The 23,932-nt window shown below is 46.7% G+C and overlaps 1 pseudogene; it reads right to left on the bottom strand.

The window, feature by feature from the left end:
- Nucleotides 1-1,455: 1,455 nt before the first annotated feature.
- LOC127919287 (tropomodulin-3-like) lies at nt 1,456-22,288 on the bottom strand (annotated as a pseudogene).
- Between the last annotated feature and the right edge of the window lie 1,644 nt (nt 22,289-23,932).

Here is a 23,932-nt window from a genome sequence, read left to right as displayed (position 1 = left end):
ATGTTGGGGTTAGTGGTGTAGAGGTTACATGGTGGTAACTGTGTTTACGTTGGGGTTGTGTTGAGGTTACGTTGTGGTTGTGTTGTGGTTACGTTGCGGTTGTGTTGTGGTTACGTTGTGGTGGTGTTGTGGTGGTGTTGTGGTTACGTTGTGGTGGTGTTGTGGTTACGTTGTGGTGGTGTTGTGGTTACGTTGTGGTGGTGTTGTGGTTACGTTGTGGTTGTGTTGTGTTTACGTTGTGGTTGTGTTGTGGTTACGTTATGGTTGTGTTGTGGTTACATTGTGGTTGTGTTGAGGTTACATGGTGGTAACTGTGTTTACGTTGTGGTTACATTGTGGTTGTGTTGTGGTTGTGTTGTGGGTTACATTGTGGTTACGTTGTGGTCACATTGTGGTTACATTGTGGTTGTGGTTACATTGTGGTTACGTTGTGGTTGCGTTGTGGTTACATTGTGGTTACATTGTGGTTGTGTTGTGGTTACATTGTGGTTGTGTTGTGTTTACATTGTGGTTGTGTAATGGTTACATTGTGGTTGTATTGTAGTTACATTGTGGTTGTGTTGTGGTTACATTGTGGTTGTGTTGTGGTTACATTGTGGTTACGTTGTGGTTGGGTTACATTGTGGTTGTGTAATGGTTACATTGTGGTTGTGTTGTGGTTACATTGTGGTTGTGTTGTGGTTACATTGTGGTTGTGTTATGGTTACATTGTGGTTGTGTTGTGGTTACATTGTGGTTCAATTGTTAGTTGTGGTTGTGTTGGTTACATTGTGGTTGTGTTGTGGTTACATTGTGGTTGTGTTGTTATCAGGTTGTGTTGTGGTTACATTGTGGTTGTGTGTTGTGGTTACATTGTGGTTGTGTTGTGGTTGCATTGTGGTCGTGTTGTGGTTACATTGTGGTTGTGTTATGGTTACATTGGTGGTTGTTACATTGTGGTATGGTAATGGCTACATGTGGTGGTTGTGTTATGGTTGTTGCGGTTGTGTAACGGTTACATTGTGGTTGTGTAATGGTTACATTGTGGTTGTGTACATTGGGTTGTGTTGTGGTTACATTGTGGTTGTGTTGTGGTTACATTGTGGTTGTGTTGTGGTTACATTGCGGTTGTGTTGTGGTTACATTGCGGTTGTGTTGTGGTTACATTGCGGTTGTGTTGTGGTTACATTGCGGTTGTGTTATGGTTACATTGCGGTTGTGTTGTGGTTACATTGTGGTTGTGCTGTGGTTACATTGTGGTTGTGTAATGGTTACATTGTGGTTGTGTTGTGGTTACATTGTGGTTGTGTTGTGGTTACATTGTGGTTGTGTTGTGGTTACATTGTGGTTGTGTTATGGTTACATTGTGGTTGTGTAATGGTTACATTGTGGTTGTGTTATGGTTACATTGTGGTTGTGTTGTGGTTACATTGTGGTTGTGTTATGGTTACGTTGTGGTTGTGTAATGGTTACATTGTGGTTGTGTTATGGTTACATTGTGGTTGTGTACTCACTGTTGTATCCTCCGTCTTTACTGCTGGTTCCATCGTAGCTCTGGGTGCTGGTCACCAGGGTATGGACACCTAGGATGGCTGTGGACAAACACACAACAACAGGCTTAGTGTGTGTGTACCATGGGACAAGCCTGGCTGACAGTGTGTATGAAAGACTCCTGTATTTAGCATTTAGCTGTCCTGGAGAGACTGAGACAGTAAGATACACAGATCCTTCTAACGCAGAGAGAGAGAGAGAGAGACAGAGAGAGAAAGAGAGAGAGTGAGAGCGAGGCTGTGTGCGTCTCTGTCCCTAAGAAGACAGCCTACCTACCCCCTCCTTACCTGCCAGGTCACAGAGTTCAGTGTCGGTAGCACTGGACAGGGCCTCTTCTAGTTCCGGGTCAAGGGTCAGTACCTTTCCTGACGAGACTCGATGGGCCGCTGCTTGGGAACAAATGCCTTGCCTACAGAGAGGCAGAGCGAGAGGGAAGATATGGGAGAGAGATGGGAGAGGGGGAAAGGGGAGGGGAGAGGAGATGGGAGGGAGAGAGAGAGAGGAGATGGGGAGAGAGAAAGATAGAGAAAGAGAAGAAGAGTGAGAACCTGACTAGGCAGATGTATCCAACTTCCTCTTGACCCTCTGGTCTCTTCTGTACAGGTCATTCCCCAGCTGACACAGGAAGGACCACAATGCACTGCAGAAGCGAAGGCGGTCAGCCAGAGAACCACTGTTTATTTTTCATGTCCAGAGACAGATAAACAATCACCCCTGCTAATAAAACTCATCGATATAGTCAATACAGCATATGAAACAACAACCAGTAAGTTAGTAGTAGCTGAGTTGAAAGGAGTCTGATGAACTCACTGATATCATTGTTATGTCTCCGCCGTGCAGTTTGAAGGAAGTTGCTAACTAGCTGCTAGCACAATGACTGGAAGTCTATGGGTATCTGCCGCTGGTTAGCTCCAACTTCCTTCATCACTGGACAGAGAGACATAAAACTGGTATCCGCTAGTTACCCTGGGGACGAGAAAAAAAGGTCCCTGTTGTTAAAATCCCCAAGTAGCCCTTTAACTTGAGATGGATGGATCCTTCTGTAGCTCAGTTGGTAGAGCATGGCGCTCCCATCCTACGTAGAATGTATGCACACATGACTGTAAGTCGCTTTGGATAAAAAGCGTCTGCTAAATGGCATATATTATTATATATATTATTCTCCTCCCATCTCAGCAGTGGTTCCAAACTACTTGGGATGTTAAAACGCTTTCAGGGTAAACTAAAACTACTAAACCAAATACAAAAAATGGATATATATATATATATATATATATATATATATATATTTTTTTTTTTTTTTGTTTTTAAATAGCCTATAATAACAATCATCTTTTGAGGATCAATTACCAAATAAAAGCTAGACAATCAGACTGTCATTGAATTTGTTAATATGTTTGGAGCATAAGAACACAAACATTAGCCATGTCAAAATGCGTAGAATTGTAGGAAATTAGCTTTAAAACCACTAAATGTTTTCTGACTGCCAAGATGGGAGCCTCAAATTTTCTTCCCCAGGGCCCTGGACAGAACTCAGCTGTACAGATGCCCCTTTTCTCTCTCTCTCGTTCCACCACCCTTTCTCACCCCAATTTCATCATATCCACCCCGATCTCGTCTCATCGCTGCAACTTCCCAACTGGTTCGGGAAAGGCAAAGGTTGATTCATGCGTCCTCCGAAACATGACTTGCCAAAATGAGCTTCATAACACCTGTCAGCTTAACCCAGCCGCACCAATGTGTCGGAGGAAACACCATTCAACTGACAATCGGAAGTCAGCCTGCAGGTGCCCAGCCCGCCATAAGGAGTCGCTAGAGCACGATAATGCCAGGCCTATGGGACTCCTGGTCACAGTCAGTTGTGACACAGCCTGGGATCAAACCCGGGTCTGTAGTGACACCTCAGACATACCCTTAGACCGCTGCACCACTCGGGAGCCCCCAAGACCATTTTTTGCTCCAGAAACAAACTCTGCATTGTTACAAATAATGTCATAACAACACTCAATGTATAAAGAAATGGTCCCAACAGCCCATTCTCAAATCTACATTCAGTCTGATGTTTTCAAGAAGGGTTTTATTGATCTATTTTCTACTTAATCTTTAGTCTGTGTATATTCTTTCACCACATCTGGCCATAGGATGAAGGGGACATGTTTGCAGTTGTTAATATGATATCTGAGTGAGACTAACTACCAAAAATCTAAATGGTACAGTGTGTCCTCCGGCCGGTAAGTCAACCATGATAACAAGTTTAGATAGCTGCCCGCAAAACTAACTTAGCAGCCTAAACATGCGTGTTTGCTGACATGGGCTAATTGACTGACTATCAGTGAATGACATAAGCAGAAAAACTGCTTATGCACAACCAAATTTAGAAATTGCAACTTGTGTATTCTACTTATCTAACTGTCAACAGTAAGTTGAGACCCCAACGGAGGGGTGGGATTGATCTGCCAGTTGCCCATCCCTGCTTTAGAGTCTAGAGTTGCGAAACCAGAGTAACTTTCCCAAAATCCCACTTGATTCCAGGATTCAGGACCCATCTAGTGTTGAACCCAGGGGAGATTCAGGACCCATATAGTGTTGAACCCAGAGGAGATTCAGGACCCATATAGTGTTGAACCCAGGGGAGATTCAGGACTTTACTAGTATTGAACCCAGGGGAGATTCAGGACACATATAGTGTTGAACCCAGGGGAGATTCAGGACTCATATAGTGTTGAACCCAGGGGAGATTCAGGACCCATATAGTGTTGAACCCAGGGGAGATTCAGGACTCCGCTAGTGTTGAACCTAGGGGAGATTCAGGACTCATATAGTGTTGAACCCAGGGGAGGTTCAGGACCCATATAGTGTTGAACCTAGGGGAGATTCAGGACTCATATAGTGTTGAACCCAGGGGAGATTCAGGACCCTACTAGTGTTGAACCCAGGGGAGATTCAGGACCCTACTAGTGTTGAACCCAGGGGAGATTCAGGACCCATATAGTGTTGAACCCAGGGGAGATTCAGGACCCATATAGTGTTGAACCCAGGGGAGATTCAGGACCCATATAGTGTTGAACCCAGGGGAGATTCAGGACCCATATAGTGTTGAACCCAGGGGAGGTTCAGGACCCATATAGTGTTGAACCCAGGGATATTCAGGACCCATATAGTGTTGAACCCAGGGGAGATTCAGGACCCATATAGTGTTGAACCCAGGGAGATTCAGGACCCATATAGTGTTGAACCTAGGGAGATTCAGGACTCATATAGTGTTGAACCCAGGGGAGATTCAGGACCCTACTAGTGTTGAACCCAGGGGAGATTCAGGACCCTACTAGTGTTGAACCCAGGGAGATTCAGGACCCATATAGTTGAACCCAGGGATATTCAGGACCCATATAGTGTTGAACCTAGGGAGATTCAGGACCCATATAGTGTTGAACCCAGGGAGATTCAGGACCCATATAGTGTTGAACCCAGGGAGGTTCAGGACCCATATAGTGTTGAACCCAGGGAGATTCAGGACCCATATAGTGTTGAACCCAGGGAGATTCAGGACCCATATAGTGTTGAACCCAGGGAGATTCAGGACCCATATAGTGTTGAACCCAGGGGAGATTCAGGACCCATATAGTGTTGAACCCAGGGGATATTCAGGACCCATATAGTGTTGAACCCAGGGGATATTCAGGACCCATATAGTGTTGAACCCAGGGGAGATTCAGGACCCATATAGTGTTGAACCCAGGGGAGATTCAGGACCCATATAGTTTTGAACCCAGGGGAGATTCAGGACTCATATAGTGTTGAACCCAGGGGATATTCAGGACCCATATAGTGTTGAACTCAGAGGAGATTCAGGACCCATAGTGTTGAACCCAGGGATATTCAGGACCCATAGTGTTGAACCCAGGGGATATTCAGGACCCATATAGTGTTGAACCCAGGGATATTCAGGACCCATATAGTGTTGAACCCAGGGAGATTCAGGACCCATATAGTGTTGAACCCAGGGGATATTCAGACTCATATAGTGTTGAACCCAGAGGAGATTCAGGACCCATATAGTGTTGAACCCGGGGATATTCAGGACCCATATAGTGTTGAACCCAGGGAGATTCAGGACCCATATAGTGTTGAACCCAGGGAGATTCAGGACCCATATAGTGTTGAACCCAGGGAGATTCAGGACCCATATAGTGTTGAACCCAGGGGAGATTCAGGACCCATATAGTGTTGAACCTAGGGGATATTCAGGACCCATATAGTGTTGAACCCAGGGGAGATTCAGTACCCATATAGTGTTGAACCCGGGGATATTCAGGACCCATATAGTGTTGAACCTAGGGGATATTCAGGACCCATATAGTGTTGAACCCAGGGGAGATTCAGTACCCATATAGTGTTGAACCGGGGATATTCAGGACCCATATAGTGTTGAACCCAGGGGAGATTCAGGACCCATATAGTGTTGAACCCAGGGAGATTCAGGACCCATATAGTGTTGAACCCAGGGAGATTCAGGACCCATATAGTGTTGAACCCAGGGGAGATTCAGGACCCATATAGTGTTGAACCCAGGGGATATTCAGGACCCATATAGTGTTGAACCTAGGGAGATTCAGGACCCATATAGTGTTGAACCCAGGGGAGATTCAGGACCCATATAGTGTTGAACCCAGGGGATATTCAGGACCCATATAGTGTTGAACCCAGGGGAGATTCAGTACCCATATAGTGTTGAACCCAGGGGATATTCAGGACCCATATAGTGTTGAACCTAGGGGAGATTCAGGACCCATATAGTGTTGAACCCAGGGGATATTCAGGACCCTACTAGTGTTGAACCCGGGGGATATTCAGGACCCATATAGTGTTGAACCCAGGGGATATTCAGGACCCATATAGTGTTGAACCCAGAGGAGATTCAGGACCCATATAGTGTTGAACCCAGGGGAGATTCAGGACCCATATAGTGTTGAACCCCTGCTCCAACCCTTCCTATCTGGACGGGTTATATTGTTCCTCTAGGAATCAACTGCTTAGCCCTGACTGTCCGCGTGTGTGTGTGTGTGTGTGTGTGTGTGTGTGTGTGTGTGTGTGTGTGTGTGTGTGTGTGTGTTCCAGTCTGTAATTGTATAATACAGCTATCATTATTCTCAATTATGTCTATTTGAACTAACACTACATTAGTCAATGTTTCATGTCACACACACACACACACACACACACACACACACACACACACACACACACACACACACACACACACACACACACACACACACACACACACACACACACACACACACACACACACACAGTATTCTATTTCCCATTACACACATTTTCCGTGCTCTCACTCTCTCTGCCTGCATATCTATACAGCAGTCTGTAATTACTGTACCTAGGAATGACATCACCACCAGCGAACCAGAGCACACACACCCCAGAACCCATATCTTACCGATGAACACACACAAGACATTTCCATTACTCATGTACTTGTCTTGTTTAGTTCATTTTCTCTGAGCTGTGCTGAGATTGATGTCATGATGTTTCTGCTCTGGGGTCTCTAGAGGTTGTTTTATCCATAACGCTAACTCCTAGCAGCTAACGTATATTAGCTGCTCCAACTCATTCTGAGGTCGTTTTATCCATAACGCTAACTCCTAGCGGCTAATGTATATTAGCTGCTCCAACTCATTCTGAGGTCGTTTTATCCATAACGCTAACTCCTAGCAGCTAACGTATATTAGCTGCTCCAACTCATTCTGAGGTCGTTTTATCCATAACGCTAACTCCTAGCGGCTAATGTGTGTCTACTACAGCGGTCTTTAGAGAACACGCCAACAGAGCCAGAGACAAGACACACAGAGAGAGAGAAGGAGGGGCTAGAGAGAGAGAAGGAGGGGCTAGAGAGAGAGAAGGAGGGGCTAGAGAGAGAGAAGGAGGGGCTAGAGAGAGAGAAGGAGGGGCTAGAGAGAGAGAAGGAGGGGCTAGAGAGAGAGAAGGAGGGGCTAGAGAGAGAGAAGGAGGGGCTAGAGAGAGAGAAGGAGGGGGCTTTAGAGAGAGCAAGGGCTAGTACAATGTGTTCTACTGCAGGATGGACTGTATCTAAGTGGTACAGTGTGTTCTACTGCAGGATGGACTGTATCTAAGTGGTACAGTGTGTTCTACTGCAGGATGGACTGTATCTAAGTGTTACAGTGTGTTCTACTGCAGGATGGACTGTATCTAAGTGTTACAGTGTGTTCTACTGCAGTATGGACTGTATCTAAGTGGTACAGTGTGTTCTACTGCATGATGGACTGTATCTAAGTGTTACAGTGTGTTCTACTGCAGGATGGACTGTATCTAAGTGGTACAGTGTGTTCTACTGCAGGATGGACTGTATCTAAGTGGTACAGTGTGTTCTACTGCAGGATGGACTGTATCTAAGTGTTACAGTGTGTTCTACTGCAGGATGGACTGTATCTAAGTGGTACAGTGTGTTCTACTGCATGATGGACTGTATCTAAGTGTTACAGTGTGTTCTACTGCAGGATGGACTGTATCTAAGGGGTACAGTGTGTTCTACTGCAGGATGGACTGTATCTAAGTGGTACAGTGTGTTCTACTGCATGATGGACTGTATCTAAGTGTTACAGTGTGTTCTACTGCAGGATGGACTGTATCTAAGCGGTACAGTGTGTTCTACTGCAGGATGGACTGTATCTAAGTGTTACAGTGTGTTCTACTGCAGGATGGACTGTATCTAAGTGTTACAGTGTGTTCTACTGCAGGATAGACTGTATCTAAGTGGTACAGTGTGTTCTACTGCAGGATGGACTGTATCTAAGTGGTACAGTGTGTTCTACTGCAGGATGGACTGTATCTAAGTGGTACAGTGTGTTCTACTGCAGGATGGACTGTATCTAAGTGTTAAAGTGTGTTCTACTGCAGGATGGACTGTATCTAAGTGGTACAGTGTGTTCTACTGCAGGATGGACTGTATCTAAGTGGTACAGTGTGTTCTACTGCAGGATGGACTGTATCTAAGTGGTACAGTGTGTTCTACTGCAGGATGGACTGTATCTAAGTGTTACAGTGTGTTCTACTGCAGGATGGACTGTATCTAAGTGGTACAGTGTGTTCTACTGCAGGATGGACTGTATCTAAGTGGTACAGTGTGTTCTACTGCAGGATGGACTGTATCTAAGCGGTACAGTGTGTTCTACTGCAGGATGGACTGTATCTAAGTGGTACAGTGTGTTCTACTGCAGGATGGACTGTATCTAAGCGGTACAGTGTGTTCTACTGCAGGATGGACTGTATCTAAGTGGTACAGTGTGTTCTACTGCAGGATGGACTGTATCTAAGTGGTACAGTGTGTTCTACTGCAGGATGGACTGTATCTAAGCGGTACAGTGTGTTCTACTGCAGGATGGACTGTATCTAAGTGGTACAGTGTGTTCTACTGCAGGATGGACTGTATCTAAGTGGTACAGTGTGTTCTACTGCAGGATGGACTGTATCTAAGCGGTACAGTGTGTTCTACTGCAGGATGGACTGTATCTAAGTGGTACAGTGTGTTCTACTGCAGGATGGACTGTATCTAAGTGGTACAGTGTGTTCTACTGCAGGATGGACTGTATTTAAGTCGGTCCTGTGTTCTACTGAACAGGATGGACTGTATCTAAGTGGTACAGTGTGTTCTGACAGAGTGCAGGATGGACTAACACAGTGGAGATTCATCAGACTGAGGAAGACAAGACTCTGCATACAGACTGGTCTCTGATCAGTGTGTTCTACTCTGCTCTGTCTGGTTGCAGGATGCTATTTCCGTCTGTCCTGTGTACCGTCTACCCATGAACCCTTATGCTTTGTCTTGGTTTGTGTGTGCGTGTGCGTGTGCGTGCTGTTGTGAGACAGAGTCAGACATCTTTACATACCACACAGCTGGAGATCTTCATCAGACTGAGGAGACAAGACCGTCTGCATCTCTCGCTCGTCTCGCTCTCTTTTCTCCTCCCTCCCCAGTCTCTCTCCCAGTCCTTCAGTCGGACCCAACAGTTACCAGTCAACAGTTACCATGGAAACCCAGCAGCAGCAGAAGGAAAGAGACAGGAAGTCAACGGAACAGAGAGTAAAGTCTAAACTCAACTCTATGCTGCAGTTACCAGTCAACAGTAACTTGTTGGCCAGAACGTTACAACACACCAGCTACATTACAGAGGCTGCTATTCTCCCCAACCTCATCAGCACGTAATCCAGTTACAGTTACCAGTCAACAGTTACCAGTCAACAGTCAACCAGTCAACCCAGTCAACAGTTACCAGTCAACAGTTACCAGTCAACCAGTCAACAGTTACCAGTCAACAGTTACCAGTCAACAGTTACCAGTCAACCAGTCAACAGTTACCAGTCAACAGTCACCAGTCAACAGTTACCAGTCAACAGTCAACAGTCAACCAGTCAACAGTTACCAGTCAACAGTTACCAGTCAACAGTTACCAGTCAACAGTTACCAGTCAACAGTCAACCAGTCAACAGTCAACCAGTCAACAGTCAACCAGTCAACAGTCAACCAGTCAACAGTTAACCAGTCAACAGTTACCAGTCAACAGTCACAGTCAACCCAGTCAACAGTTACCAGTCAACAGTTACCAGTCAACAGTTACCAGTCAACAGTTACCAGTCAACCAGTCAACAGTTACCAGTCAACAGTTACCAGTCAACAGTTACCAGTCAACAGTTACCAGTCAACAGTTACCAGTCAACAGTTACCAGTCAACAGTCAACAGTTAACCAGTCAACAGTTACCAGTCAACAGTTACCAGTCAACAGTTACCAGTCAACAGTTACCAGTCCAGTCAACAGTCAACAGTACCAGTCAACAGTACCAGTCAACAGTCAACCAGTCAACAGTTACCAGTCAACAGTTACCAGTCAACAGTTACCAGTCAACAGTTACCAGTCAACAGTTACCAGTCAACAGTTACCAGTCAACAGTTACCAGTCAACAGTTACCAGTCAACAGTTACCAGTCAACAGTTACCAGTCAACAGTTACCAGTCAACCAGTTACCAGTCAACAGTTACCAGTCAACAGTTACCAGTCAACAGTTACCAGTTACCAGTCAACAGTTACCAGTCAACCAGTCAACAGTTACCAGTTACCAGTTACCAGTCAACAGTTACCAGTCAACAGTTACCAGTTACCAGTTACCAGTCAACAGTTACCAGTCAACCAGTCAACAGTTACCAGTTACCAGTTACCAGTCAACAGTTACCAGTTACCAGTCAACAGTTACCAGTCAACCAGTCAACAGTTACCAGTTACCAGTCAACAGTTACCAGTCAACCAGTCAACAGTTACCAGTCAACAGTTACCAGTCAACAGTTACCAGTCAACAGTTACCAGTCAACAGTTACCAGTCAACAGTTACCCAGTCAACAGTTACCAGTCAACAGTTACCAGTCAACAGTTACCAGTCAACAGTTACCAGTCAACAGTTACCAGTCAACAGTTACCAGTCAACAGTTACCAGTCAACAGTTACCAGTCAACAGTTACCAGTCAACCAGTCAACAGTTACCAGTCAACAGTTACCAGTCAACAGTCAACCAGTCAACAGTTACCAGTCAACAGTTACCAGTCAACAGTTACCAGTCAACAGTTACCAGTCAACAGTTACCAGTCAACAGTTACCAGTCAACAGTCAACCAGTCAACAGTTACCAGTCAACAGTTACAGTCAACAGTTACCAGTCAACAGTTACCAGTCCAGTCAGCAGTTACCAGTCAACAGTTACCAGTCAACCAGTCAACAGTTACCAGTCAACAGTTACCAGTCAACAGTTACCAGTCAACAGTTACCAGTCAACAGTTACCAGTCAACAGTTACCAGTCAACAGTTACCAGTCAACAGTTACCAGTCAACAGTTACCAGTCAACAGTTACCAGTCAACAGTTACCAGTCAACAGTTACCAGTCAACAGTTACCAGTCAACAGTTACCAGTCAACAGTTACCAGTCAACAGTTACCAGTCAACAGTTACCAGTCAACAGTTACCAGTCAACAGTTACCAGTCAACAGTTACCAGTCAACAGTTACCAGTCAACAGTTACCAGTCAACAGTCAACAGTTTGGAAACACCTATTCATTCAAGGGTTTTTCTATATTTAAAAAACTATTCTACAATTTAGAAAATAGTTTAAAAAAATATAGAATAACCCTTAATTGTAGAAAAGAGATCAAAACTATGAAATAACACATATGGAATCATGTAGTAACCAACAAGTGGGAAACAAATCAAAATATATTTTATATTTTGTGTTATTTCATAGTTTATGTCTTCACTATTATTCTACAATGTAGAAAACAGTCAAAATAATGAAAAACCTTTAAATGAGTAGTGTTGTCTAAACGTTTGACTGGTACTGTATATGAAGTACTGTATATGAAGTACTGTATATGAAGTACTGTATATGAAGTACTGTATATGAAGTACTGTATATGAAGTACTGTATATGAAATACTGTATATGAAGTACTGTATATGAAGTACTGTATATTAAATACAGTACCAGACAACCCCATCAGTGCCCCTCCCCCTCAACACACTAAACAAATCTATACAGTAGCCTTTTCCTTCAGTAGCCCCTCTCCCTCTTCTCCTGCCACACAACTCCCTCAAGGAGAATAACCTCTGTGCCTCTGTGCCCCCAACACCCTCACTTTAAAGACAAGAAATGATAGTGACCCTTTCCTTCATGGGAATGTATTCACTCACTAGTAGAAGTGGCTCTGAATAACAGCGTCTGCTAAATGACTCAAACTTAAATCTAATTGTCCTTCGGTCCTCCCCCGCCGCCCTCCGACAGAACACCACCCGTGCCCCTACTTCCAGTCTAAAAGGCGGTCTAGTCTCGAGGGGGCCTTGGCACTTCCTGAAAAGCCTCTAAACAGTAAATACAGCCATTACCCACAACACCCCACTTCCTGTGTCAGGCCCTCTGGAGAAGAGTCAGCTAACAGTTAGTCTACTATCCCCGGCACTTACAGCCACAGTCTTCTGGTTAACACACAGTTCAACTGTCTCTGCATGACCTTCTCCTTTCCCTACAGGTGATATCCTACATGTCAAATATCTGTGAGGTTGTATGTACTACAGACACTCTAGGTGCAGCCTGGGTGCTTCTCTCTGTGTCTGTCTATAATGGGGGTAACTGAAACTGTTGTCCACAGGGACCGACACAGAATGGCGAGAGAGAGACAAAGAGAGACAGAGACAAAGAGAGACAGAGACAAAGAGAGACAGAGAGACAGAGAGAGAGACAGAGAGAGAGACAGAGAGACAGAGAGACAGAGAGAGAGAGACAGAGAGAGAGACAGAGAGAGAGAGAGAGAGACAGAAAGAGACAGAAAGAGAGAGAGAAAGAGAGCGAGAGAGACAGAAAGAGAGAGAGAAAGAGTGAGAGAGACAAAGAGAGTGAGAGAGAAAGAGAGCGAGAGAGAGGGAGAACCACAGAGAGTCCAGTCATAGCCACATCTCAAACCCTCTACACTGAACCCTTCCTGTAATTTCAACAGAATGGAGTGAGAGAATGGAGTCTCTAAGGCCGCTAGAGAGCAGAATGGAGTCTCTAGAGAGAATGGAGTCTCTCTAAGGCCGTTACAGAGGAGTCCAGTCATGGAGTCTCTACAGGCTCAAACCAGGCCGTCAGAATGGAGTCACTGTTTGGAGTCTCAACCCTGGGAGTTCCTACAGGCCGTAATTTCTCCCAGCTGGAGTTACAGAATGGAGTCTCTACAGAATGGAGTCTCTACAGGCCAACAGAATGGAGTCTCTCTACAGGCCGTTACAGAATGGAGTCTCTCTACAGGCCGTTACAGAATGGAGTCTCTACAGGCCGTTACAGAATGGAGTCAGAATGGAGTCTGGAGTCTCTACAGGCCGTTACAGAATGGAGTCTCTACAGGCTGTTACAGGCCGGCCGTTACAGAATGGAGTCTCTCTACAGGCTGTTACAGAATGGAGTTTACAGGCCGTCAGAATGGAGTCTCTCTACAGGCTGTTACAGAATGGAGTCTCTCTACAGGCCGAATGGAGTCAGAATGGAGTCTCTACAGGCCGTTACAGAATGGAGTCTCTACAGGCCGTTACAGAATGGAGTCTCTCAGGCCGTTACAGAATGGAGTCTCTACAGGCCGTTACAGAATGGAGTCTCTCTACAGGCCGTTACAGAATGGAGTCTCTCCTACAGGCCGTTACAGGGAGTCTCTACAGGCCGTTACAGAATGGAGTCTCTCTACAGGCCGATGGACAGAATGGAGTCTCTACAGGCTGTTAGAATGGAGTCTCTACAGGCCGAACAGAATGGAGTCTCTCAGGCCGATACAGAATGGAGTCTCTTACAGGCCGACAGAATGGAGTCTACAGAATGGAGTCTCTACAGGCCGATACAGGCTGTTACAGAATGGAGTCTCTACAGGCCGAGATACAGGCCGATACAGAATGGAGTCTCTCTACAGGCCGATACAGAATGGAGTCTCTCTACAGGCCGTTACAGAATGGAGTCTCTACAGGCCGTTACAGAATGGGGCCTGAATGGAGCTGCTACAGAATGGAGCCTGAATGGAGCTGCTACAGAATGGGAGTCAGTCAGTGGATCACTGTTAATTTTGGCACACTTTAGATTTAGTCTCGACTGAAGTCACATTTTAGTCCTTTGAATAATGATTTACTGTAGTTATTGTCAAAATGAAGAAAACATTGGGCCATTTTAGAGGGAAAGAGAGAGGCACAACAACAATACAATACATAGTGGTGTGTTATGGGTAATATCTTTGAGCGGTAAGGGCTTGAATCAAGACGTTTTCTCTGAGGAAGTGGGAGACTTGGCTACAGAACTTGGCTATGAAACCGCCGTGGGGAAAGTGGGAGGGTTGAATGAGACTACAACTGCACTACTTTTCTATACCAAAGGGGAGAGACAAACATAGTTAGACCGTTTTACTATTAAACTCACTGCTGCTATTGTTTTCAATTTTGTAAAGCAGCTTGTGTTTCTTAAAGGGATACTTGGGGATTTATCAACTTCCCTTTATCAACTTCCCCCAGAGTCAGATGAACTCACTGATACCATTTGTATGTCTCTGTGTCCAGTATGAAGGAAGGTAGAAGTGGTTTTGCAAGCCAATGCTAACTAGCGTTAGCTCAATGATGGGGTCGAAGGGCCTCATTGGCAAAATCCTGAAGTATCCCTTTTCACCAGGCAAAGGGTAGCTAACCAGGCTGGTGGTGACTGGTTCACTACGGGGAAGCCAGAGAGTCCCCTGTGTGATGTGTATAATCAGAGCCTGTCTTCACACTCCCCTGCAGCTCACCAGCTGATGTAGGCGGTGTGTTCCGGGTGTGACGTGTCCTTCCCACTGCTGAACAGAACTGGGCTGCACATCTGTGCTGCTAATATTAATTGTGCTCATCACTGAAAAGCTCTCAAGTCTCTCCAGAAACTCTTGTCCAGTCCACTTAGTCCGATTTTGGTGCCCATGGTGTGTTTATACAACAAGTAAAACACAAATCACTTTTAAGGTCTAATCGAATGTAAATTCCACGAGACTCATTAAATCAGCCCCCGCTGATAACAAGAGTTGTTGCTATGGTCTGTCACCACACACACAGTGGGGGGAGGGAAGAGGAATGTGTGTGAGGTGATTCCTGACAGGCTTCCTCCCCAGAGATCAGGGGCCATGACATCATGGTTCTGGAATGACATCATGGTTCTGGAATTCTACTGGAGGGAGGAACCCTAACCCTGCTCTATATACATACTGGAGGGGGGAACCCCAACCCTGCTCTATATACATACTGGAGGGGGGAACCCCAACCCTGCTCTATATACATACTGAGGGGGAACCCCAACCCTGCTCTATATACATACTGGAGGGAGGAACCCCAACCCTGCTCTATATACATACTGGAGGGAGGAACCCCAACCCTGCTCTATATACATACTGGAGGGGGAACCCCAACCCTGCTCTATATACATACTGGAGGGGGAACCCCAACCCTGCTCTATATACATACTGGAGGGGAACCCCAACCCTGCTCTATATACATACTGGAGGGGGAACCCCAACCCTGCTCTATATACATACTGGAGGGAGGAACCCCAACCCTGCTCTATATACATACTGGAGGGGGAACCCCAACCCTGCTCTATATACATACTGGAGGGGGAACCCCAACCCTGCTCTATATACATACTGGAGGGGGAACCCCAACCCTGCTCTATATACATACTGGAGGGGGAACCCCAACCCTGCTCTATATACATACTGGAGGGAGGAACCCCAACCCTGCTCTATATACATACTGGAGGGAGGAACCCCAACCCTGCTCTATATACATACTGGAGGGGGAACCCCAACCCTGCTCTATATACATACTGAAACCCCAACCCTGCTCTATATACATACTGGAACCCCAACCCTGCTCTATATACATACTGGGGGAACCCCAACCCTGCTCTATATACATACTGGAGGGGGAACCCCAACCCTGCTCTATATACATACTGGAGGGGGAACCCCAACCCTGCTCTATATACATACTGGAGGGGGAACCCCAACCCTGCTCTATATACATACTGGAGGGGGAACCCCAACCCTGCTCTATATACATACTGGAGGGGGAACCCCAACCCTGCTCTATATACATACTGGAGGGGGAACCCCAACCCTGCTCTATATACATACTGGAGGGAGGAACCCCAACCCTGCTCTATATACATACTGGAGGGGGAACCCCAACCCTGCTCTATATACATACTGGAGGGGGAACCCCAACCCTGCTCTATATACATACTGGAGGGGGAACCCCAACCCTGCTCTATATACATACTGGAGGGGGAACCCCAACCCTGCTCTATATACATACTGGAGGGAGGAACCCCAACCCTGCTCTATATACATACTGGAGGGGGAACCCCAACCCTGCTCTATATACATACTGAACCCCAACCCTGCTCTATATACATACTGGAGGGGGAACCCCAACCCTGCTCTATATACATACTGGAGGGAGGAACCCCAACCCTGCTCTATATACATACTGGAGGGGGAACCCAACCCTGCTCTATATACATACTGGAGGGAGGAACCCCAACCCTGCTCTATATACATACTGGAGGGGGAACCCCAACCCTGCTCTATATACATACTGGAGGGGGAACCCCAACCCTGCTCTATATACATACTGGAGGGAGGAACCCCAACCCTGCTCTATATACATACTGGAGGGAGGAACCCTAACCCTGCTCTATATACATACTGGAGGGAGGGAACCCTACCCCTCCTCTATATACATACTGGAGTGGGGAACCCCAACCCTGCTCTATATACATACTGAAGGGAGGAACCCCAACCCTGCTCTATATACATACTGGAGGGAGGAACCCCAACCCTGCTCTATATACATACTGGAGGGGGGAACCCCAACCCTGCTCTATATACATACTGGAGGGAGGAACCCCAACCCTGCTCTATATACATACTGGAGGGAGGAACCCCAACCCTGCTCTATATACATACTGGAGGGAGGAACCCCAACCCTGCTCTATATACATACTGGAGGGGGAACCCCAACCCTGCTCTATATACATACTGGAGGGGGAGGGGGAGGAACCCCAACCCTGCTCTATATACATACTGGAGGGGGAACCCCAACCCTGCTCTATATACATACTGGAGGGAGGAACCCCAACCCTGCTCTATATACATACTGGAGGGAGGAACCCCAACCCTGCTCTATATACATACTGGAGGGAGGAACCCCAACCCTGCTCTATATACATACTGGAGGGGGAACCCCAACCCTGCTCTATATACATACTGGAGGGAGGAACCCCAACCCTGCTCTATATACATACTGGAGGGAGGAACCCCAACCCTGCTCTATATACATACTGGAGGGAAAACCCCCTGCCCTGCTCTATATACATACTGGAGGGAGGAACCCCAACCCTGCTCTATATACATACTGGAGGGAGGAACCCCAACCCTGCTCTATATACATACTGGGGAGGGAGGAACCCCAACCCTGCTCTATATACATACTGGAGGGAGGAACCCCAACCCTGCTCTATATACATACTGGAGGGAGGAACCCTAACCCTGCTCTATATACATACTGGAGGGAGGAACCCCAACCCTGCTCTATATACATACTGGAGGTAGGAACCCCAACCCTGCTCTATATACATACTGGAGGGAGGAACCCCAACCCTGCTCTATATACATACTGGAGGAGGAAACCCAACCCTGCTCTATATACATACTGGAGGGAGGAACCCCAACCCTGCTCTATATACATACTGGAGGTAGGAACCCTAACCCTGCTCTATATACATACTGGAGGGGAGGAACCCTAACCCTGCTCTATATACATACTGGAGGGAGGAACCCCAACCCTGCTCTATATACATACTGGAGGGAACAACCCCAACCCTGCTCTATATACATACTGGAGGTACCAACCCTAACCCTGCTCTATATACATACTGGAGGGAGGAACCCTAACCCTGCTCTATATACATACTGGAGAGGAACAACCCTCTAACCTGGAGGGAGGAACCCCAACCCTGCTCTATATACATACTGGAGGGGGAAACCCTAACCCTGCTCTATATACATACTGGAGGGAGGAACCCTAACCCTGCTCTATATACATACTGGAGGGGGAACCCTAACCCTGCTCTATATACATACTGGAGGGAACAACCCTAACCCTGCTCTATATACATACTGGAGGGAACAACCCTAACCCTGCTCTATATACATACTGGAGGGAGGAACCCCAACCCTGCCTATATACAACTGGAGAACCCCAACCCTGCTCTATATACATACTGGAGGTAACATCCCTAACCCTGCTCTATATACATACTGGAGGGTACCAACCTAACCCTGCTCTATATACATACTGGAGGTACCAACCCTAACCCCTGCTCTATATACATACTGGAGGTACCAACCCTAACCCTGCTCTATATACATATATAACCCTGCTCTATACATACTGCAACCTAACTAACTCCCTCCCTAACCCTGCTCTATATACATACTGAGGTACCAACCCTAACCCTGCTCTATATACATACTGGAGGTAACAACCCTAACCCTGCTCTATATACATACTGGAGGGAACAACCCTAACCCTGCTCTATATACATACTGGAGGGGACAACCCTAACCCTGCTCTATATACATACTGGAGGTACCAACCCAACCCTGCTCTATATACATACTGGAGGTAAAGATCCCTAACCCTGCTCTATATACATACTGGAGGTAACATCCCTAACCCTGCTCTATATACATACTGGAGGTACCAACCCTAACCCTGCTCTATATACATACTGGTACTTGAGGCTATGAAAGGCATATTCCTACCCAGAAGTGTGTATTAGTGTGTGTGTGTGTATTTGTGTGTGTGTGTGTGTGTGTGTGTGTGTGTGTGTGTGTGTGTGTGTGTGTCCAAGCCCAATGAAATCCCTCTGTAATCTAGTTGGACTGTACCACCATATTGCTTTTTTCTCCCACACCCCTCCTCCTCCTCCCCCAGCCCACACCCCCTCCTCCTCCTCCCCCAGCCCACACCCCTCCTCCTCCCCCAGCCCACACCCTCCCCCAGCCCACACCCCTCCTCCTCCCCCAGCCCACACCCTCCCCCAGCCCACAACGCCTCCGGTTACCCCCAACGCCTCTATTTACCCCCAACGCCTCTCGTCACCCGCAACGCCTCTGGTCACCCCCAACGCCTCTGGTTACCCCCAACGCCTCTGGTTACCCCCAACGCCTCTGGTTACCCCCAACGCCTGGTTACCCCAACAGTAATACTGGTGTTTCTAGCTCCAACAGTGTAGTAATGCTGGTGTTTCTGTCTCCAACAGTATAGTAATGCTGGTGTTTCTATCTCCAACAGTGTAGTAATGCTGGTGTTTCTAGCTCCAACAGTGTAGTAATGCTGGTGTTTCTAGCTCCAACAGTGTAGTAATGCTGGTGTTTCTATCTCCAACAGTGTAGTAATGCTGGTGTTTCTATCTCCAACAGTGTAGTAATGCTGGTGTTTCTAGCTCCAACAGTGTAGTAATGCTGGTGTTTCTAGCTCCAACAGTGTAGTAATACTCAAGTTCTGTCTCCAACAGTGTAGTAATGCTGGTGTTTCTATCTCCAACAGTGTAGTAATACTGGTGTTTCTAACTCCAACAGTGTAGTAATGTTGGTGTTTCTGTCTCCAACAGTGTAGTAATGTTGGTGTTTCTAGCTCCAACAGTGTAGTAATGCTGGTGTTTCTAGCTCCAACAGTGTAGTAATGCTGGTGTTTCTATCTCCAACAGTGTAGTAATGTTGGTGTTTCTAACTCCAACAGTGTAGTAATACTGGTGTTTCTAGCTCCAACAGTGTAGTAATGCTGGTGTTTATAGCTCCAACAGTGTAGTAATGCTGGTGTTTATAGCTCCAACAGTATAATAAGAATACCTAGCAATACACACATATAAAACAAACAGCAAAAAACGAAAGCAATACCAGAACGAGTGATGTCAGAGTAAATAAATATATAAATAATGGTGTGTATATATATATGATTAGCTTTTAAAGGGATAGAGCCCATTTTTTGGGGGGCAATTCATCCACTTTTCTACTGGGCCTCCTACCTTTCCTCTCTCCAGAGAAAGACAACATCATCTCTGTCTTTATACTCCAGGGCCTCCTACCTTTCCTCTCTCCAGAGAAAGACACCACATCATCTCTGTCTTTATACCCCAGGGCCTCCTACCTTTCCTCTCTCCAGAGAAAGACACAACATCATCTCTGTCTTTATACTCCAGGGCCTCCTACCTTTCCTCTCTCCAGAGAAAGACACAACATCATCTCTGTCTTTATACTCCAGGGCCTCCTACCTTTCCTCTCTCCAGAGAAAGAGACTACATCATCTCTGTCTTTATACTCCAGGGCCTCCTACCTTTCCTCTCTCCAGAGAAAGACACCACATCATCTCTGTCTTTATACTCCAGGGCCTCCTACCTTTCCTCTCTCCAGAGAAAGACACCACATCATCTCTGTCTTTATACTCCAGGGCCTCCTACCTTTCCTCTCTCCAGAGAAAGACAACATCATCTCTGTCTTTATACTCCAGGGCCTCCTACCTTTCCTCTCTCCAGAGAAAGACACTACATCATCTCTGTCTTTATACTCCAGGGCCTCCTACCTTTCCTCTCTCCAGAGAAAGAGACTACATCATCTCTGTCTTTATACTCCAGGGCCTCCTACCTTTCCTCTCTCCAGAGAAAGAGACTACATCATCTCTGTCTTTATACTCCAGGGCCTCCTACCTTTCCTCTCTCCAGAGAAAGACACCACATCATCTCTGTCTTTATACTCCAGGGCCTCCTTCTCCAGAAAACTGAGTAGTTTCTCTCGGCTGTAGGGGCCGGTGGCTGCTTTCACTGTGTGGTCCTTCTGACGCATCGACGCTGGCAGCAATGCATTCTGGGGGGGAGACACAGAGGGGTGGATACATGGGTTTATTGACTGATTGATCAATTGGTAATTGGTGGATTCATGTGCCATGTTTAAAAACATTAGGGCTGCATTCGGTGCCGTTGAGTTCCTATGGTTGCCTAGTTAGTGGACTCATCTCCTTCATGCTGTGTATAAGTGAAAGACAAGAAGAATGTTTAAGATGTTCTCTACTTGAGATGTAACAACACATTGGCCTCGTCCCAATACTTCTGTTGTATTGTGTAATATCACAAATAAATGTCTGTTGTACCTCACACTCTGGCCCTTGAAAAGGAAAATTAACCTCACTAAGTCCTGGAAGGGTTTGACTACTCTGCTCCTCCTCTACTCTGCTGCACCTCCTCCTCCTCTACGCCTCCTCCTCCTCTACTCTGCTGCACCTCCTCCTCCTCCCCTTCGCTGCGCCTCCTCCTCCTCCTCTACTCTGCTGCCTCCTCCTCCTCCTCTACTCTGCTGCGCCTCCTCCTCCTCTACGCCTCTTCCTCCTCTTACGCCTCCTCTACTCTGCTGCGCCCTCCTCCTCCTCTGCGCTCCTCCTCCTCCTCCTCCTCCTCTACCTCCTCCTCTACTCTGCTGCTCCTCCTCCTCCTCCCTTATACTCTGCTGCGCCTCCTTCTCCTCCCTCTACTCTGCTGCGCCTCCTCCTCCCCTCTACTCTGCTGCGCTCCTCCTCTACTCTGCTGCGCTCCTCCTCCACACTCTGCTGCGCTCCTCCTCCTCTACTGCACCGCCTCCTCACTGCTGCGCTCCTCCTCTACTGCACCTCCTCCTCCTCTACTCTACTGCGCCTCCTCCTCCACTCTGCGTGCAAGTCAACATAGAAAAGCTTGGCAGACGGAGGTTAAAAGTTGATAAGAATGAGATGCCTGTCTGGCGAACAAGGAGAAAACACAAGGAAGACAGAAACAGACAGACTCCTCCCCCCTCCCCCCCGCCCCTCCATACCTCTGGGTCCATCTCCTCCAGGGCAGTCTCCAGTTGTTTGAGTTCCTGCTCTGACAGGTTGTTAAGGATCTCATCCTCGTCAATCTCCTTGTACTTCTCCAGGTCTTTCTTAAATGACAATGCCATGTTCTCTCTCTGCTACACCAACTGCAGACCGGGGTGTCTGTCTGTGTCCCTCTGGGTCCAAGTGTCACGCCTAGGGGCAGGTAATCTGCTAGAGACACAGAGGGATGGAGACAGAGAGGCAGGCAGACAGGGCAGACAGGCAGGCAGACAGACAGACAGACAGACAGAGAGAGGAGAGAGAGACAGGCAGGCAGAGGCAGACAGACAGAGAGATGATAACAGAGGCAGGCAGGAGGCAGACAGAAGAGGTGAGGCAGACAGGGCAGTCAGGCAGGCAGACAGAGAGAGAGAGAGAAACATCACATAAACTGGGTGGTTCCAGTCCAGACAGATTGTCAGAAAGACAGAGAGAGACAGACAGTATATCAGAGGCAGACAGACAGACAGAGAGACTTTTACAGAGACAGACAGACAGACAGACAGAGACAGACAGACAGACAACAGAGGCAGACAGACAGGGATTTGACAAGAGACAATATCGGACAAGAGACAAGAGACAAGAGAGACAGACTGAGACCGAAGACAGACAGACAAGGACAGACAGACAGACAGAGGCAGGCAGACAAGAGACAAGGCAGACAAGAGACAAGAGACAAGAGAGAGGGGAGACAGACAGACAGAAAATAAGAAGACAGTTCTTAGACAGACAGACAGTTAGAATAAATGTTAAATAAAACTATAATCATGAAGCAGACAGACTAGTTGACTCAGGTGAGTTTGTGGGATCAAAGTAGGTGATGCTTAAGGCCAGTCAGACAGCGTTGGGAACTGGGTGTCAAACATCACAAACTGGGTGGTTCCAGTCCTGGATGCTGATTGTCTGAAAGCTGGTCATTTTATTCTTAATGCGCAAACAAATAGGTGGACCTTTGTTTACGTTGATAACCAGTTTATAATAACAATCAGGCACTTCTGTTTGTGTTATATGGCCAATATCGGTGTGTTGGACTAGTAACAGAAACGTTGCTGGACCGAATCTCCCGAGCTGACAAGGTAAAAATCTGTCGTTCTGCCACTGAACAAGGCAGTTATAACCTCTGTTCCCCGGTAGGCCGTCACTGAAAATAAGAATTTGTTCTGGTCTCTTCCCTTGTTAAATACATGTTAAATAAAACTCCCATCATGAAGCCCTTGACTAGTTGACTCAGGTATGTTTGTCTGGGACAACAACGTGCTGCTGGAGGCACAGGAGGACCCTGTTTGGGAAACATGGTGTCTCTCTGTTCTGGTATCTTCTCCCTGTTCTGGTCAGTTCATTTTATTCTTAATGCGCAGCAGTCTGGTGGAGCTGTGTGTTTAGGGGAACTTGTTCTCTCTGTTCTGGTCTCTCTCCCTGTTCTGGTCTGTTCTGGTCTCTCTCCCTGTTCTGGTCTGTTCGCTCTCTGTTCTGGTCTCTCTCCCTGTTCTGGTCTGTTCTGGTCTCTCTCCCTGTTCTGGTCTGTTCTCTCTCTGTTCTGGTATCTCTCCCTGTTCTGGTCTGTTCTGGTCTCTCTCCCTGTTCTGGTCTGTTCTCTCTCCCACATAGTTCTCTTTCTGTTCTGGTATCTCTCCCTGTTCTGGTCTCTCTCTGTTCTGGTATCTCTCCCTGTTCTGGTCTATTCGCTCTCTGTTCTGGTCTGTTCTCTCGCTCTCTGTTCTGGTCTGTTCTCTCTCTCTCTGTTCTGGTCTGTTCTCTCTCTCTCTGTTCTGGTCTGTTCTCTCTCTCTCTGTTCTGGTCTGTTCTCTCTCTCTCTGTTCTAGTCTGTTCTCTCTCTCTCTCTGTTCTGG

The sequence above is a fragment of the Oncorhynchus keta genome, unplaced genomic scaffold (assembly GCF_023373465.1).
Source record: "Oncorhynchus keta strain PuntledgeMale-10-30-2019 unplaced genomic scaffold, Oket_V2 Un_contig_16233_pilon_pilon, whole genome shotgun sequence".
In the NCBI taxonomy this organism is placed as follows: domain Eukaryota; kingdom Metazoa; phylum Chordata; class Actinopteri; order Salmoniformes; family Salmonidae; genus Oncorhynchus; species Oncorhynchus keta.
The sequence above is the reverse complement of the archived record's forward strand: the minus strand, read 5'-3'. Positions and strand labels throughout refer to the sequence as shown.